The sequence below is a fragment of the Nothobranchius furzeri genome, chromosome 3 (genome assembly GCF_043380555.1).
Source record: "Nothobranchius furzeri strain GRZ-AD chromosome 3, NfurGRZ-RIMD1, whole genome shotgun sequence".
NCBI classification, from domain to species: domain Eukaryota; kingdom Metazoa; phylum Chordata; class Actinopteri; order Cyprinodontiformes; family Nothobranchiidae; genus Nothobranchius; species Nothobranchius furzeri.
This window is the reverse complement of record NC_091743.1, coordinates 69,510,193-69,523,376: the sequence shown is the minus strand read 5'-3', so window position 1 is coordinate 69,523,376 and position 13,184 is coordinate 69,510,193. Positions and strand designations below refer to the sequence as shown.

Here is a 13,184-nt window from a genome sequence, read left to right as displayed (position 1 = left end):
CTGATAGTTTATTTTCGTGGAACCTCCACGAATGAAATGCAAAATTTGCTTTCATCCGTAAAAAGTACTTTGGACCACTGAGCAACAGCCCAGTGCTGCTTCTCTGTAGCCCAGGTCAGGCGCTTCTGCCACTGTTTCTGGTTCAAAAGTGGCTTGGCCTGGGGAATGTGGCACCTGTAGCCCATTTCCTGCACACGCCTGTGCACGGTGGTTCTGGATGTTTCTACTCCAGACTCAGTCCACTGCTTCTGCAGGTCCCCCAAGTTCTGGAATCGGTCCTTCTCCACAATCTTCCTCGGGGTCCAGTCACCTCTTCTCATTGTGCAGCGTTTTCTGCCACACTTTTTCCTTCCTGCAAACTTCCCACTGAGGTGCCTTGATACAGCACTCTGAGAACAGCCTATTCGTTCAGAAATTTCTTTCTGTGTCTTACCCTTTTGCTTGATGGTGTCAATGATGGCCTTCTGGACAGCAGTCAGGTCAGCAGTCTTACCCATGATCGCGGTTTTGAGTAATGAACCAGGCTGGCAGTTTTAAAAAGCCTCAGGAATCTTTTGCAGGTGTTTAGAGTTAATTAGTTTATTCAGATGATTAGGTTAATAGCTCGTTCAGAGGACCTTTTCATGATATGCTAATTTTTTGAGATAGGAATTTTGGGTTTTCATGAGCTGCGTGCCAAAATCATCAATATTAGAAACAATAAAAGGCTTGAACTACTTCAGTTGTGTGTAATGATTCTAATATATATGAAAGTCTAATGTTTATCAGTACATTACAGATAATAATGAACTTTATCACAATATTCAAATTTTTTGAGAAGGGCCTGTAAACTTACAGATTACTTGTTTCCAGCTCAATGTCACCTGCATTGGCCTGGAAAGCCTAAAGGTTTGTATGCATAAACTTTTAGAAGTGATACGTAGAATGTTTAATGTGACTGTATTCTGTTTGGGGTGATTAATCTAATTTATTTATTTGTGGTTTATGATATATATGATGTATAGCAGATGAAAGAAATTTTCTTTAGCATCTTTAACCTTAAATATAAGGGTAACAGCATGTGGTAGAAACCTCTAAAAATCTGTAAATTACATGCAGTAATAAGGCAAGATCTAGGCAGATGCTGAGACCGGTAAAATGTTAAAACTGCTTTAAAGGTGTTAAAATTTCTATTCTCCAATCCAATCCAATCCAATTTTATTTATAAAGCGCATTCACAAGGCATTACAACCAAACAAGGTGCTGTACACTAAAAATGTTAGTTAATTTTAAACCGGCGTTATACAAACATGTCGAACACAGATAAAAGATAAAAAGGAAATACAACAAAATTCCCAAAACTAACAGCTAAAAATCAATAAGACACAGGGTGAATAAAAAATTAGAAAAACATTTTAAAAAAGAACCTCAGTAGTACGGAAGTTGATAATTGTGAAGTCCATTTTTAAACAGTGCAGATGTAAGTGAGGTTCATAATTCTGCTAAATCCTGTCAAACAGGAGGTGTTTTCTGAGACGTTAGTGGTAAAATAATATTTAATGTTTGGCACCAATCATTAGGTTGTGCATTATGTGTTCAGGGATGGTGGTACTATGGTGACTTTCCAGTCACGTAACCCCTTCTTTCTACCGGAGCCGTCAGCAGCACGTTACTGCAGCAGCACGTCTTGCTCGCGTAAGCTGCTGCTTGGCCCTCCCCACCAGAGACGCGTAGCAGCAGGGGAGCAGCTGTCACCGACAGAGGACGAAGTCACACGAGTGACTTCGTCAGTAAACACAAAAACAAGCAGGAGAAAACTACAACATGGCTCCAAAAGGTTTGTGTTTTATGTTCTGTCTGTTTTATAATGGCCAATACGGACCTGAAAAACCAAGGAGACCGCTAGCTAGGTGATAACTTCTCGCGGGACCGCTCAGTTAGTAACTTTTTTTTAAAGTAGTGCAACCGCAAGGCAGTACGTTTCTTTATTCTGAAAATCTCGGGACGCTTCGCTCCATTTCCGCGTCTGATTTCCTGTCTTTCCTTCCCCAAAAATGTCGAACTTGACCCATTTCAGAGGCTTAGCGTGTAGAAAATAGAACCGGCGCGTGAGGGCCGTGACATGCTGCTCCTGAGACGCGGCCGACTAATGCTCCTGATGGCTGCTGACGGCTCCGGTGGAAAAGTTTCTGTTGACCACAGCGGTTCCTATCAGTAGCTATGACATGCTGCTGTGGTAACGTGCGGCTGACGGCTCCGTCACAGCTCTGGTGGAAAGGAGGGGTAACATTCAACCATTGTTTCATGGTTGTTAAAACTGAATATGAAAAAAATACTATATATGATGGCAGTGAAACCGTTTCAACATTAAAATAAATAAATCCATTTAAGGTGTGGTTCACTTGTTTAATCAATACATTAGCAGTGGTCTCTAGAAGGAATGAATGTCTTGTAAGTTGTTCTCGAGGGGAATACATATGCACATTTCCAGGAACTAGCAGTTACCCACAACACAGCCAAGCTTCAAATGGCAGGACTAGAGTCTTATTTCCTGATGTTTGAGCATATTGCCCAAGTGGATAAGAGCAACAAGACTCCATCACTGGCTTTGCAAAGTTGATGTTTTATTTTCACGAAAAACACAAGCCTGGAGATGTCATCTGCTGTTGTCTGGATGCTAAACCAACAACAGCCTTCCCTGTTGTGAGCCAAGATGAGTCCATGAATGTTAAGTTACAGTGTGAAGTACATCTGTCAGGCTTTTCTAATCCTAGAGTTTCACCGTCTATTTTCTATCAGAAGCTAATGCTGGAGATAGGTGTAGGAGACTATTTTCATGTTAAGCCTGCATGTAAAACTCAGAGTGACCAATTATAATAAGAAATAACAATTAAAAATTGGTTTTCAGTGAGTCACACCTTCAACAGTCACCAAGGGCTAAGCGGAAAATCCCAAAATGTTGAACTAAATGATTTATTGCATTTGTACATCTGACCTGAAAACAATCACTGTAGTCACAAAAGCATGATGCAACAGGTCCAGGTCTGGTGGGTTTTCACAACAGAGGGACAGCTAAAAAATACAATTTATATTTTATGATTCAATACCCCACAGTCAATGTGCTGCCAGTCAGACCTTATCTGTCGACAACGGAGGAGGAGATCAAAACGCTGAAAACAAAGTCATGTTCTGGCTACATGGCCTGAGCACAAAAACAGCAGCAGCCATAAAAACAGAGGTAATAGGCTACACAACGGAGACACTGTATGAATTAATAATGATTCAAATCATTCTGTTTGCCTCAGCTGCTGATAACCCTCCACGTGCTGCAGCATTTTTCTGAGGTGAAAACATCAGCCTGCATAGTTCAGACTCACAGCCAGCTTCCGGTCTGTAACAAGATGGTGCCTGTGCTTGGCTTAGCCACAGTCACCAGCCACTTTTTCAAACTTTTCTCCCTCTTTTCCACCATTCTCCTGTCTGCAATCCTCTTCAGTAGTGTCCCTGTTACCATCTCCTATGATCGCCAGACTCTTTTGTTCTTCCGTTCGTTCACAATCGCCCAAGATGCACCGAGGACGTACCTCCCTGTTTGTTTATCTGAGTGGCCCACTGGCCCGGAGCCAAACGACGGTTCCAACCAGGGCTCCTCCAGCGATGTTTATCCGGTCCAGAGAAAACGTCGGAGGAAAAGAGGTAAACGAGCAGGAATTGTGGTGAGAAAAAGACTTCTAGTAAACATTGGCGTGATCTTCTAGCTTTCTTGTCCTTTGTTTGGTGACTTGAGCGCCACTTCGGCATTCCCGCCAGGCTGCGTTGCAGCGCGGTTTCTCCGTCCAAAATTTTAAGGTCGGTTTATCCTCACTCCTCAGTGGTTTCTCCTCCTGTTCCCTCCATAAGTGGTTTTTATAAACACCGTGGATCTAACCCTGCTAATTTGCATCCCCTAACTCCAGCAGTTTCTGTAGTTTTTGATTCCTCCACCTCACTCAGCATGGCTCTATTAAATACCCGCTCTGTTAAAAATAGTCCTTCCTGCTCAAAGATTTAATTCTCTCTAAAAACCTGGATTTTCTGTTTCTGACTAAAGTTTGGCAGCAAACATCTGATCTTAGGTGTGTTCTTGCTGTGCGTTATTTCTAATTCCATGTTGTTGTTCTTTTTTAAAACACAGAAACGGTTTTGTTACATGTTATTGATGCTACAGTTTCGCCGACGGCTGCCGGCTTCTTCAGGCTGACGCTGATGGTGGCGCGTCACTTCCTTCTCCGTTTATCTGCAGGCAGCAGAGGGCGTTGTCTGTAGCGTCAATAACAGGTAACAAAACCGTTTCTGTGTTTTAAAAAAGAACGACAACATGAAACATCTGATTATTCTGGTCTGATTGAACCATTCCCGAGTGGTTATTCTTTTCTTAGCCAGCCCCGGGGTTCTGGTCGTGGTGGAGGCCTAGCTGTTGTTTTCAGAGACCATTTTCCATGTAGTTCTGCAACCTCTGGTCACTTTGCTTCCTTTGAACTGCAGCTGATTAAAGTCGGGCATAAGGACCCGTTCTACTGTGCTGTGGTCTATCGTCCACCTGGCCTAAACAGTTCTTTCCTTCAGGAGTTTAGTGACTTTCTATCCTCCACTGTGAAGCTGTCCAGACTGGTGATTGTTGGTGATTTTAACATCCACGTTGATGATCCCACTGATCACTTTGCCATGAATTTCTCCAGCCTTATGGACTCCTTTGGCTTTACCCAGCATGTTTCTGACCCCAGACACACACCAGGGGGCACACTCTATACCTTGTTTTACCCTGGGTCTGAATGCTGACAGTGTTTGTCCTGAGGATGTTTATATTTCAGATCACCATTGCATTTTTTTAAACTTGTCAGTTTCTGCATCCCCACCTCCTGCTTGCTGCATGGTTAGTTCTCGTTTTCTTAATGAGAGCACAGCTAGCAATTTTCCTGCTACTTTTAATCCACCCTGTTCTTCTGATAACAACCCAGATTCCTTAACTTCTCAGTTTAACGAGCACTGCCTCTCCATTCTGGACAACATCTGTCCTGTCAGAACCAGATCAGTTCCTGCAATGCATGCTAGTCCCTGGTTTAATGACAGCCTTGGCAGCCTAAAGTGCCAATGCAGAAAAATTGAGCGCTTGTGGAAGAAAACCAATCTCCACGTCCATCTGCTGCACCTAAAGGATCTTCTGACATCCTTTAACTCTGCAGTCAAAGATGCAAGGGTTTCCTATTTTTCCAACCTGATGTCCCAGAGCAAAGGGAACCCCAAGGTGCTGTTTAACACCATCGGCAGCATTGTCTCTCCTGCCTCTCCTACAGCTTTGTTGAGGGTCTGACCTCATGAGGAAATTACTATGCAGTGATTTTCTCCAAAATGACTGTGCTTAAATTGCTCTGAAAAGCAAATAATCACATCAGCGCCAAGAAACTTCATTTCCCATGATGCTTTGCACACAGAATCATTGGGATGATGTCACCGCCTAATACCAGAAACACGTTCTGCGGGAGGCGGGAGCTCATGGACGCTTTCCCGCGAACTCAAGCTATAAATCATCAACAAAGACAAAGAAACTTCGTTCTTTTGCCCAGGATACCTGGCGGTAAGGACACGCTTGTCGAACGCTCCGACTACCTTGAGCACGCGGAAGCTCTAAGTGCCCAAGTTGAGCCACGCAACCGCTGGAAAACTAAACTACAAGCCATCAGGTCTGTTCAACCGCTCGCTGCTCTAGCTGCTGAAGGGAAGAACACAGAACCGGGCTGGAAAAATCAGCAACTCCGTCAAACTCATGGAGAACGCGAAAACAGCGGAGAAAGCCATCAAGCCGACGGACGACGCCGAAAGCTGCGGAGAAACACGGAGAACCGTCAACTCAAAGAGTGAGGGACGCCTCGCTCTTCTGGTGATCAGAAACTCGTCTTTTTCTCTCTCTCCTTCTTCTCCCGTTTCCTCTATAGTCCAGAATAAGCAATAAAACCGCGCTATTGCTTAAAAAGTAGCTTCGTGTTTTCCTCTTTCGTCCCAAACACGTCCGTCGGATCATTTTGAAAGAATAAACTGCTTATTTATCATTGTTTGAATATCTTTAAATGTTTCCTACTATGGCCAAGTGGTGAAACTAAAAGATATTAACTTGTGATTAATCTTTTGTGTTGTTTCATGATCCTTTGAAATGTTTTGAGTGATTTAAGGTTAAGTTACTATTGATTCTAAGTGCTTTGGAAGTTAAAGTGCAAGTTGCCACCCACACTTTAGCCAGACAAAGGGGTCAGCCATCTTGTATACAGACTCCATTTTAGAAACACACACACACATACATACACATAAAACACCTTGAACATTATTTTGAATATACATCCTTTTATTATATCACATGGTTATTATTCATTTATGCCGCTGTTTATTCATTTGACAAATTGTTCAATTAAATGTTATAAAATTCAGATTTTCGTCTCCAGTAGCTTTGTTGTGTCGAAGAGAAGTCTCTGCTCCAAGGATTCTACGAACTTCAAGAAAGACTGATAAGAGTTTTGGATTCAATTTTTCCCCGGTAGAACGGGGTGGTGCCCCGGAGATGTCTAAGAATATCTTAATTAATTAATAAATCAGTGAATATTCTCATATTTACAGAATTTATTGAAGAATCCAAAAGTAAGTTAACGCTTACTAATTGTTCGCTACCGAATAACCCCAACAGCTTCCATCCACTCTGTTGCAGACTGTGAGAACTTTCTGTCTTTCTTTGTGGACAAAGTCAATGAGGTTAGATCTAGCATCTCTCCTTCAGCCTTATCGCTGTCTCTCCCGACTCCAACCAGGCCCATCATCCTAGATAGCTCTGCTCCTGTTTATTTGCCTGAGTTAACCAAACTAGTCAACTCTATGAAGACCTCTGCAGGCCCACTCGACATCTTACCCTCATCTTTGTTTAAAAGTGCTTTTCAGTCCATCTGCCCCAATGTCCTCTCCATAATTAATGCTTCTTTGGTTTCTGGTAAGGTCCCTGCTTACTTTAAGAATGCTGTAATCCACCCGCTTCTTAAAAAACCGAGTCTTGACGCCTCTCTCCATAGCAGCTTCAAACCCATCTCTAAACTTCCGTTCATTTCCAAGATCTTGGAAAAGGTTGTGGCTAAGCAACTCACAGCTGCTCTTGATGAACATAACGTCTATGATTGCTTACAGTCAGGTTTTCGTAGAGCTCATTCTCCTGAAACAGCTCTTCTTAGGGTCTCTAATGACCTTCTACCTACCCATGGTGTCCCACAAGGTTTTGTGCTGGGACCTCTGCTCTTCCTCCTCTATCTGCTTCCTCTTCAGCACATCCTGAGCTCCTCCAAAGGAATCTCCTACCATCTTTATGCAGATTACATCCAACTGTACATCTCCTTTAAGCCCCATGAGATGTCTAAGCTGCAGCTGTTACACACCTGCTTAAACTCCATCAAAACCTGGATGGCTGGGAGCTTTCTACAGCTGAATGAAGATAAGACTGAGATCCTCATCTGTGTCCCATACAAGCTGGTTCCCAAAGTCAGAGCATCTCTTGGTCAGCTTGCTTCTCACACCAAACCTTCCATCAGGAATCTTTGCATGACCTTTGACCCAGCTCTCACCCTGGATTCTCATGTCAGTTCTCTTGTTCGCTCTTCCTTCTTCCATCTCAGGAACATTGCTAAGCTGAGTCCCATTCTGTCCCACTCTGAACTTGAGACAGTTATCCACACCTTCATCTCCTCACGCTTAGACTACTGTAACTCTCTTTTCACGTGTCTGAGCAGAACCTCCCTGAGCCGTCTACAGGTGGTTCAGAATGCCTGTGCTCGGCTTCTGATCAAGTCCTCCAAACACACCCACATCACCCCGCTTCTCCTCCAGCTTCATTGGCTGCCAGTCAACTTCAGGGTTCATTTCAAGATCCTGGTTCTGGTCTATAAGGCCTTACGTGGACAAGCACCCTCTTACATTGGTGACCTTCTTAGTCCCTACACCCCCAGCAGGTCCCTGAGGTCCAGTGATCAATGCCTATTGGTTGTGCAGCGCACCAGGCTAAAGACCAAAGGTGACAAATCATTTGCTGCTGTGGCCCCCAGACTCTGGACCTCTCTCCCCCTGAGCCTGAGATCAGTGAACTCAGTGGACTCCTTTAAAAGCAGATTAAAACTCACTTGTTCAAAGTGGCTTTTGTATGACCTTCTTCACCACTCTCTCTTTATTCTGCTCTCCCCACCTATTCCACCTTCCCCAGGATCCACTGATTTGCCTCTTTCCTATTCACTCTCTCTCTCTTTCTTAACATTTTTAATCACAATTGTCTATTTTTGCTCATTTTAAATATATTTTAACCATTTTCTAAATTATTTTTTATATTTTTACATTTTTTTGTTTTTGTGAAGCGCCTCGTGATTTTTATCTTCAGAGGCGCTATAGAAAAGATCTTTTCTTCTTCTTCTTCTCATTTGAGGAGAATTAAAAGCAGATCCATGTAAAACATTTCAAATGGCCACATTAAGGGAAATCTGCTAATGTGGCAGGAAAGTCTACTGAGTCAGAATAAGGTGCTGGCTTATGAAACATTAACTGTGAGGAACACAAAGTGATCTCCATCTCTCACTAAACCGGTGCCTAATTGGATTATCATATTCTGAAAAGACGGACTCATTACCTCCCAGCTGTAAACCCGCTGAGCTGACAATCAGGCCCAGCACGACTCAACTCATACACAAAAGGCAGAAAGAATAAGGTGTTGAGTTTACAATGAAGTTTTTTGTATCACTACGGGCAGTTTATTATTCTTTTTATCTCATACTACAGCATGATTCATAGAGACTGAGATAACATTCAGCTTTTCTTTCTGTGGAAACAAAAAAACATTGATAAACTGATGCAAGACTGGCAGCAGGAGATGAGAAAATTGATTATCTAACAGTTTTCAACAAAAAAAAAGGAAGAATTCCCAAATGATACCAAAATATCATCAAACTCCTCAGATTATCTACTTTTAGCCACAGCCCATTAGTGGATTATATTTATTTTGCAGTGGAAGTGAACACTTTTTATTTACCATGTTGGATAATTGGTGTCATTTCCGAATGTGTCACATTAATATAGGCTTTGGTTTTAAACATACCATGAGGATGGTCAGTGTGTCTCTTTAAACAAGGTCAGAGTTGTTTGGTCATTTTCTGCCACATGCTTATCAGAGTCATCATTACACAGCAGTTTTTTCCAGTTAGGATGAGACCTTCGCACCAGTGACCCCCAATTTACACCGGGTGCATCAGCGGTGCGTTACGGCAGCAGCACAGTTTACACACAAGCTCCAAAGCTTGTCAGTTCTCACCGGGTGCATTAGTGATGCGTTACGGCAACAGTGCAGTTTACAAAGCAGCTCCACAGCATGCCAATTCACACCGGGTGCATTAGTGGTTCATTACGGCAACAGTGCAGTTTACACACAAGCTCCACAGCAGGTCAATTCACAGCAGGAGCATGTCAGATATGGAGTGTGTCTGGATCCACGGGTAGGATGCTTATGAGTACGGGTCCTCACCGGTCTAGCAAGGCACACAGTATGTGCATGCGCTTCGCCTTAAATTCTCTTTAATTCTCTTGTATGCACAAACTGCTTATTTCAAAAAAGTAGGATTGATATTTACATAATATAACATACTCAACACAGGAACTCCATGTTATTAGTTAGAACTATGTAACAGATCCACACACCACAAGCACCGGTTGTGGCACATGTGTTTCTCCAATGATAACCCTTCTCCTCCTTGAATGTACTTGTTCATTGAGCCTGCATTCAAACACAAAAAGATAATTTGTCATATTTAATAAGAGAAACGTTTTAAACCATGGTAAAAAATACTTATATTGGCTTATAAATCGCTGGCATGTGACATGACTAAATTCAAAACTATTTAACCTTTATTAAGAACTAGAGAGGCACAATATACACATTTTATACACAACTAGAAAATTCTGAATATGAAGGGAGAAGGTTAGCATAATGGACTTTTGTCTTCAAATTATACCATCAGCAGCTGATGTTCCCCTTGGCCAGTAAATGTTTATGAAATATATATCAACATAGAGCAAATACCTAATTTGAAAATAGCTTTATCTAATTTTTCATAGTAAATCTCAGTTGCATAGCCTTTAGGCCACATAGGCTATTTAACAATTATATAAATCATGTCCATAGTTAACTCATAATTAATCACAAACAGCCGCTTATTTAAAAATAATATTTCTTACTTTACCTTGACGGTGTTTTTGTCCGTCCTGTTTGTGATATTTATCTAAGTATTTGGGTGGACAAATATGATTCACACAGATGGGCCTATCTGACCTCACAGAGGAAACTTTATTTTACTTGAGAAAGATGTTTTAAGATGAACTTATTAAAACAAAAAAATCTTCAAACTCTTCAAGGTCTATTTTTTAGATGAACAACCTTTAACACTGTTCTGACTTATTTTTTGATACAAGTTGCATGAACAGGCTGAATAAAAGGATATTTTCCTTTGTTGCTGGTGCCTATCTCCAGCAGTCAACGGGAAATCAGGCGGGGTACACCCTGGACAGAGAGCCAGTCCATCGCAGGGCAACACAGAGACACACAGGACAAACAATCATGCACACACACACCTAAGGACAATTTAGACAGACCAATCAACCTAACAGTCATGTTTTTGGACTGTGGGAGGAAGCCGGAGTACCCGGAGAGAACCCACGCACGCACAGGGAGAACATGCAAACACCATGTAGAAAGATCCCAGGCCGGGTAGCTAACCCGGGACCTTCTTGCTGCAAGGCAACAGCTCTAACCACTGCGCCACTGCGCAGCCCTTACTGCAGGTTATGGGTTTGTTTAACATTTTTCAATTAAAAAAAAACCTCTTTAATCTATTACAGGTCAGCATGCACTGTGCTGAACATCTGCCTCTGTGCTGGTGAAGTTGTGGGTCTGGAGGATGAGCCTGAGGAAGATGTGTGTGGAGGAGGTCAGCGGTGCTCTGTCCTGTAGGAGGTACCAGCAGACCACCACTATTGTTAACAGGCAAGTCATTTATGTAGGAACCTCTATTAAAAACAACACTGTGGTTTTATTTGCTGAAGAGTCGCAATTGTTATACCAGTGAATCCATAAACCATCTCCTCATTTCATATTTCTGAATACATCTTAGAGATGTAACAGCCATCGTCTGAGCCAGCCCAGCAGGCCCTGCAGATGGACGATGGAGTGGACAGTGAGAGGAAGCGTCCCAAAGCTCTCTCTGCAGACCGTCCTGTATGATGTTCCTCTGGCCAGAAATGTCCAGCCACGAGTCTGCTCCAGCCCTCCATCCACGTCTGGATCCTCCTGCAGCAGATCCAGCTGCACTGTTAAAGACTTCCTGCTCACTCAGTTTAAATAAATGATCCAGGAAGAGTCACTCAGGTTAATCCTGCTTTAACCGTACATAACTGGCCCATACTGGTTTTGATCTGTAAATAAGTGTAACCTATTATAAATAATCTTGTCTCCTTACCATTTTTTTCATTTTCTGTTCATGTAACATGTTCAAAAACATCTGTAATAATAAAACTGGTGATAAAATCAATGACCAGAAAGAGTTATTAGTATTTGTTTTAATAAGTGTGTTCAAATATCAAACAGCTAAATAACATTAACATGATGACAGTAGAAGGCCTCTCTCCCAGGATGACCACCAGGTAAAGCCTCTCCTGACCCTGGACACCTGCAGTCCTAAACAGAGAAATCAGAGACCACAGGTGACAAAAAGGCAATAAACACATTTTTACATTTATCCACATGAGAAGATAAAAATTATATTCTTCACACAATTTTTACTTCATTAAAACGTGTCAGCTGTGTAAATCCCTGAATGTAAAACTACTTTTCACAGAAGAATATCTGTGGTTGTGTGTAAACAGCTTCACTCTTCACCTCTAAACTTTGTATAAACGCTTCTTTGCTCCTATGTCCTTAAAACAAATGGCAAGTTTAATTCGCTACACACACACACACACACTCACGGGAATAACTGGGACATGCGAAACAAACTCGTTCTGGCTGATTTCTGCCGAAAATGTAATTTCAAAAACAAATATACAAACGAAAAATGTTTATAAACTGAACCGCTTTAAGCTTTTTAAGTTTCTACGGCTAGTTTTTAACAAACTTACGTTTAAAACTTCGTAGCTCTCCCCATTTTCTCTTCCTGTTGAAAATCCACAGCCGGTGCGCAAAGCATGCTGGGATAGCCTTGTTCTGTGAGGATACAACAGACCCATCCTCGAAATGTGGGCGGAGCGAGGACGCATTTGAGGACGCGAGAATGAGTATTCTTGGAATTCGGACAGTACTCTTCGCTGCGCTGACGTCATCGACCTCAAAAGGCAATCTTTCAAGCATCCTTCCCGTGGATTCGGACACACCCATGGAGAAGTTGTGCTGCAGTCAATGTAGTTGAAGTTGCACAATCACAAAACCGCGGGAGAGTTCATGTAGTTTTTATTGTTGGAGGTTACAGTCCATCACTCCCACAGTGCTGCCCTCTTGGTCCGCCAGGCAATCTCTCTTTTTTGCACAGTTTTAACACAGGAAGTGTGGGTGGTGTAAGACTTTGGTAGAGGTGTAAATGACACTTTAATCAGCTAAGAAATTGCAACTTTGAAGTAGTCTTTTATTTAGGAGTTTACTGGATGCTTAAGGCTGATAGTGTGTGATTTTCTGTTTAGCACTATGTGTTTTGTAAATAAAAAGCTTCTGGGACATTCATGAAATGTTCCACGACACGTCGTGTGTGCTAGATCACAATGGCAAGCCGTTTGGTGTGAAGAGATCAACTGTTGAAGGAATTATTAGAAAATGGAATAGCGGCAACACCAGTGACCATTTCCCTCAACTTCAGTCAAGCAAATTTATTTATATAGCACTTAATCCTGCAATGAATGCAACTCAAAGTGCTTAACAAATTAAAAAGGCCCCGCATACCCACAATCTCTCCCATCTCCAAAATTTAAAAAACAGTCCGACAATAAAAACCCCTTCACAACACATTCTCCAGCGCGCACACACACACACACACACACACACACACACACACACACACACACATACACACACACACACACACACACACACACACACACACACACACACACACACACACAGA

General features: G+C 42.2%; 1 protein-coding gene across 1 annotated transcript in view; it reads right to left on the bottom strand.

Moving 5' to 3' along the window:
- The window catches only part of tafa3a (TAFA chemokine like family member 3a), a 146,160-nt gene that overhangs the window by 18,968 nt on the left and 114,008 nt on the right, over window positions 1–13,184 (bottom strand). The window lies entirely within an intron of this gene.